This window comes from Macrosteles quadrilineatus, unplaced genomic scaffold (genome assembly GCF_028750875.1).
Source record: "Macrosteles quadrilineatus isolate MER2022 unplaced genomic scaffold, UCM_ALF_1.0 Scaffold_5__1_contigs__length_97177068, whole genome shotgun sequence".
Taxonomy (NCBI): domain Eukaryota; kingdom Metazoa; phylum Arthropoda; class Insecta; order Hemiptera; family Cicadellidae; genus Macrosteles; species Macrosteles quadrilineatus.
In genome coordinates, this window is record NW_026542598.1 from 27,417,182 (window position 1) to 27,424,011 (window position 6,830).

The following is a 6,830-nucleotide window of genomic DNA, read 5'->3' on the forward strand; positions in this document are numbered from 1 at the left end:
GTGAACCTGTGCGGCTCAATGCCCCGCAAAAACATGAATTTAGAAAACAAATTCATCGTGTTATATATTGACTCGTCGAAAATTAGATACAGTAATAATAAAGCATTAGGAGGGAAGCAATCCAGCCGTTTTCTAGCTGTATGCGTATTATATTTAGTAAATTAATAAGTGTTCAAGTTCAAGTATGTTACAGGGTAGTTATTTTTTTAAGATTTTTAAAAACACATTTAACAAAACATTTTATCATATCAAACCAATAGGCAGTGAATGTAGCATATTTTGAGGGTCATAAAATGCTGCTTGAAGAAAACACTTTTAAAAATAAACACTGAAAAACAATATTTTTTTCATAAAAGCACTTCCATAAATACTACGATTTTAGTCTTAAAGTTACCTTCAGGAATATATCCCTGGTCAGAATTTTCCGTAATGAATATGCTTATCCTACTATTAAAAGATGTAGCCTTACTTAAAAAAAACTTACTGTATACAGTATATAGTTGCTCATTACTGAAATTGGTCTGGCTAAGAACATTGCTGCTCTTTAATTATAGTGCTTGTGCTGCAAATGCCAAAAGATAACAGAAATTAGCATCTTTCCAATTTAAAAGGTAACTTTGTTTCAGACGGGCAAATTTTTTATCTTCGAAATCAAAATATGTCCTTACTCACTTGTTCCATGTTAGGACTTTACATTCTACTTTACATTGTTGTTAACCATTCTGATCACATGAAGCCTTGTGCCATTAATGAGGCCCTTTTTGATGTATTAATATCAATAAAACCACTGCCTCCTTTTATTAGTATAATCTGTGTCTTGACAATCCACTTACCTCTATATTTAAAAACTCAGTTGGATTTTCTAGATGGGTGCCTCTGCCTTCGACTGTTTTCGAGGGTCCACTCTTCCCCATGGCATACAGACAATTAATTAATTACTTAACTTGTAAAGTTCAAGTAGTAATTCATTAATACTGTTAGTTTATAAAGAAAATTAGATAAAAGGTACTTGGCTTGGTGCTTTCATAACTGCAAACTCAAAATACACCCACAAGTAAAAAAGAATCAAGTTATTGGTTAAAAAAACTATGTTTGTGTAAAAACATTATTTACATTAAGTAGATGATTTGTTTGATTTCTCGATCAGCTGTTACGTTTCTAATGAATTAATAATGTCAAAGATTTGTGATTTTAAATACATCAATTATTATAGTAAATTTTCTAAATAGGGTATCTTATTCTCAACTAAATTTTACTATTCCCAGCATGAAAATAAAGTAGTGAGATCCATTATGAGTAAAGTTTAAGGCACACAGTCCTTGATTGAAATGTAGTATACATTAACAGCCATAATACACAGGAATTATTATGTAGTAGACTTTGACTATTTTCAAGTAACAAACATATGTTTCTGTAAATAAAAATTATCTCCCTTGTTATCCTTATGGAGAAATACGAAACTTTAAAGGGCCCCAGGGCCTCACTCTCTAATTATTTCCTTAAAAAGAAGGTTTCCTGCACAACTTCACCTTACGCTCTTTCCAATGACACCAAAAACATGTCAATCGGTTCAGTAGTTTCGGAGGAGTAATTGTCACAAAAATCGTGCTTGCGTATTAAATAAGTATAGATTTAATTTTCATATAAACATGACTGTTTCTTGTTTTTTCTAACTGTACAGATATTAAGTTAAGAAGATAGTTTTTCCTCGTTTGATAGTCATGTATTTCTTTTCTAACAGACAATTTACACATAGAATTAACATCCATCAGGCAGCAAAAAATGTACAAATTTGTTTGTACAAATTTGCATTGTTTGTACAAAAATGTACAAATTGAACAAATTGTAGCTTTATATGTTATTTACTATTTTTTTCTTATCGACATAGGAAACGTGTGGACAGGTTTGTTGATTTGAGAAGAGTAATTCACCCAACTATTTCAAGACTCAATACATGTAGGTACAAGTTTCAACCAGAAGCCAAACCACATTCAATATGCAGCTGCACAGATATTAACAAAGTTTACTCTAAACTGTTTCCCCAATATCCAACTTTGACTGTGGAACCCCTTAACTGTGCTTTTTCAAGTTTCCAGCGAGTTCTTAAATTATTCCTTCATCAACTTTTTGGAACTGTTCGAGACCCAAAATTAATCTGTTGCTTTACTGGTAAATCATTCAGACATTTTTCAGGCGTACTTTTACAGATACTGTATATGTTTTACTGATCTTGACTCCCCCTCCCCTTATTAGTACAAAATAAAATATAAACCTGAACAAATTGTTTGGAATGATGAATTAAATAATTATTTTTTGAGAATTTCCCATATTGGGAATAAGCTTTTAACTACCACTGTTCATGGTAAGACCTGGCCTGGGACCGATTTAATTTTTCATGTTGATGTCTTCAGAGGTCAAAAACACCATACGACAAGGTTTTCTACCGTCTCTGTAACCATGTAGTGTGAAAGCTCTTATGCCCTTCTTTTGCACTACTAAAAAAAATAAAATAATTGTACTCGAACATATTTTAAGCCGTATGGCCATAACTGTATACAATGAAATTAGCTGACACAACGTAAACTCGTACTGTTCTCAACAATCTCAACCAGACGGTGAATACCGTCTAGCGTTATAAGTCGCATATCTTTAGTAATATCATTATGAAAACTATGTTCTCATAACTTTCCTTTTTCCTATTTTTGACCTGAATTTCAACTTTATAGCTAGTTTGGAAGTTCGAGAATTAGTGATGAATCAGTCAGTGAGTGAGTGAGGGCTTTTACTTTTATATGTTTGGATTTAAATTTGATAAAAAAACATTATTTCCTTTTCATGTAGCAGAAAACCTAAGTACTCGTTAAATCTCATCTTATTTAAATAGTAATAAATCTGACATTAGGGAAACATTTGAGTAAAAATCCAAATAGAGGTAGATGGACATTCGCTTAATCAGCAGGTTTGCTGCAGGAGGGATATTTTTCTTTGGTTCAGAAAGTATAGAAAACATGTCTTTTACCAGAAATTTATCTCAATAAATGATCCTGCTGACGAGTAATAGTGCGTAATAATACACAGTATAATAAAATGAAACATAATATAATATAAATATGATATCTTACTAATATTATAAACTATCTGTACCCGCGGGCTTTGCCCCGTTTAACTTCTTAATTTTCTAGATGAGCTCGTTCGCATGGCTCAATCACGTCCTGGTTGAAGTTCGTTTGCTACGCTCACTCACTTTTAGGTTGAGCATGATGATAGCTCACATTCCCTATTAACATATAGACATATTCTTATCTCAAAAATCCTTTCGGGCTCTGCCCCAGTAGTGGCTCTAAAGTTTCCCATGTCAACCTTATGAGTATTCATATTTAAAGGCATTAAAGAAATTTGTCTGCTGTTTCAATTACACAATTTGTTCTATGATATTCAATATAATTAAAAGTTATAAGGTTCACCAACAGGGTGCAGCACTATTCGTTTTTTTTTATATTTATAACAACATAGCTAATTTTAACCAAGCCGCAACAAAAAGCTGTGATGCACAATGAGAACTGTTAAAGTAGGATTGTTTACAGTTAAGTTTATGTTTTTAATTTATAAATAATGTTTTGATATTGTGCGAATAATTGATCATTTACAATTTTATTGTTTAGGTGTAGTGGTAAAACATTATGGATATGTGTTATACTATAGCTTCCGTAAATTAAAAGAACCAAATTTTATCAAACCGTGTCCTCTTCCTTTTCAAACACAAAGCATGAGTATAACTGCAATTGCATTTGATACTTATACACCAACCCCGTACGAAGGACAGGTATTCTGCTAGTAATAATATAATATAATATTTAATATAATATTATTTTATACACAGTATGATAAAATAAAATATAATAATAAAACAGAGTAACAATCTGTCCCTGTACCCGTAAAAAGTATATGGATTCTATAAAACATCAATTTAAAAGATAAGAAACTTAAGGTACACCATATGAAAGATTTGGTGTGATTTTACTGAAAATTGCAGCCTTAAGTAATTCTTGATCCAAAAAGATTCTGAGATGAAGGTGATGGATTGTGTTGGCTTAACCTGTCAGTATGAACGATCAGCTGTTAACTCAGCTCCAGCTGACTCGTCTGGAGAGCCAAAAATGTGTCTGGGGGAAATATGTGTCTGTTCAAGTGTTATTATAAAATCTAAATCTAAAATATGCATTATATACAGAAATGCCCTACGTAATTAGATTTTTGTTGGCAGTTTTAACTGCAGCAAACACACATTTTGGCTGGCTAAAACCAGCTGTTGTAATTATTTACAACATTTAAAGGAAATCATAAAAGCTTTTTTCAATATCTTTGTGCAAGCACACATATATAATTTACATATACAAGCAAATATTGCTCATATAAGTATAGTATATAGAATAGGATTGAATTTCAAATTAATGTACCTCCTTACTGACTATCATAATTTTACCATACTAAACTGATGGCTTCAGCTTCTAAAGTATCAAAGTTAAATAAACTAATCTTGTGGTTTTATAAGTATTAAACTTGAAAAACACATCCCCAACTGGGTTCATTGCTGCTGAAGAAAGCCTTGTCATTAGCCGGGAAAAACTCCGCCGAGCGCTAAACTGTCCAAGTTTCCCTCCAATCTGGTCTGATCTTCTCATCGACTGCCTCGTCACAACCGTTCTGTTGAATTTTCATCTGCACAACGCTTTATTTGCAAATTTCATACTGAACATTCTGAACGTGTATTCAAAAAACTGTATCGCAATAGCAAGGTATTTGTTTCAAAATAGGTATAGGGTAAAATAAATAAATTTGCCAAATTTGATCAACATAAATCCATAAACAAGTAAACTAAAACAGTTCATATTTTATCCTTAAGAATAACATGGAAATTTAAAATTTACACATTTTTGAATTTTCTCTGCAACTGTTAGACAAAAACGTTTTAATATACTAAATTATATCTTTTTTTAAGCTCTACAAAATGGTTTGGAAAGAAATTTCAAGATTTCATGTTTTTAGGGTCAAAACTTGGAAAAACTAATTTTACCCCATAAATCCCGTTCCCATAGTCCGATCATGCTGGTTCGCGAACTCATCCAAGTTTATCCCGCCCTACATCTTCAAGCCAAATTTCATGAAAATCGGACAAAAATTACTCAAGTTATTGTGTTTACGGACTTATCCCCGCCACAGCAAACCTGCCGACTACGCAAATTACCATTTGTCTGAATTGATTTTCAATAAAATTTATCCAAACAAATGAGAGGATAAAGTGATTAATCAAGATTTTAATGATTACAGAGGGCAAGTTTACATGATGCTTTCCATCCATACTAAACCATCCCTGTAATTTAATCACTAGAAAAACACAGCTTGTTAAGATGCTAGAGAGACAATGATTACTTGTTATCAAGTGGCCAAGTGCCTAGCCAGTGGTTAATACTGAAATCCAATATTAGGCTATAAATTATACATTTCACAATCAACTCTTCAAAATCCAAAAACATTTATTTCAGTAAACAAACTTAAACATGGTGGTGTCTTGTGTCACATTAAAGTAAATCTCTTGGACAATTCCTGGGTTTCCATGTTCAAAATTCATATTGGTACAATATGACATGCACTCCCCTGTAAAACCACTTCCCATGGTCCGATCATGCTGGCTCGCGAACTCATTCAAGTTTATTCCACCTTACACCCTCAAGCCGAATTTAATCAAAATCGAAGAAAAAACTCAAGTTATTGCGTGCACGGACACACTTTATATACAGTATAATATTAATAGAAAAATAAACCATAGTACTCTTTTAAAACTTTTAAAGGAAATTCGCAAAAACAAAAAAGAAAGATAACATTTTCCTAGTTAGAGAGATACGTTATACTCTGTGTCAGCATGGAATATATTAACAAGGCGAGCGAAGTAGTTTCAGCAGAACTAGAAAACTGCCTCCATGAGGTACATAAGATTCTTTAATCAAACTTATCCAATCTAAACAAAGGCAAATAGATGTTTCAGGCACACAGCCTTGGAAGTTGCTGAGTATATTAAATTGCGAGTAATCAAAATATTACTTTGGTTAAAACTCTTATTAAAACTGATAACCTCAATTTATTTAAGTATCAACAAACCTTAGGGACTTAGATATTATAAAAACCTGTTTGCAATTCTAATTCAAACAAAAAGAATTAGGGAGGATGTAATATTTAATAGAGCACTATAGATACAATCTATCTATCTATATATTAATAGGCAAGCATGTTTCTTTAAAACCTTTTTTCTCAGCTCGTGTGCATCGCAGGGGAAATCTACGCATACTGTTAGAAAGATATTTGCCTGTAGATGTGCAGAATCCCTTTAAAAATTAAAATAGGCTAAAAAATAAGCACAAAAAACGAATTTGAAAACTTCTAAAAATTAACATGGACCAACTGGGTTGCCATGATGGTGACGAAATAACAACAAAATGTAAACAGAAAAATCAAAACAAATGGAAGAAATCCCAATCACATGTTTTATTTACAGTGTGGGGAGAAAATAGAGAAGTCTGTACATTAATTATTTTTGGTCGAGTTTCGACCACAGGACGACCACTAGTTATGGATAAATGTGTGTATAGAGCTGAAGAGAATATACAGCTGTTGCGTTATCCTTATCTGAGCCGCTGGAAGGTTATCCATCCCAAAATGAAAGCTGACTCAGCTTCCGTACACGTACTCATCATGTGCGCGACAGGCCTGTCTTTCGTTTTTTATGTTTTAAATGTTTTAAATGTTTGTTATCGTGTTACGTGTGTGTTTCAAGT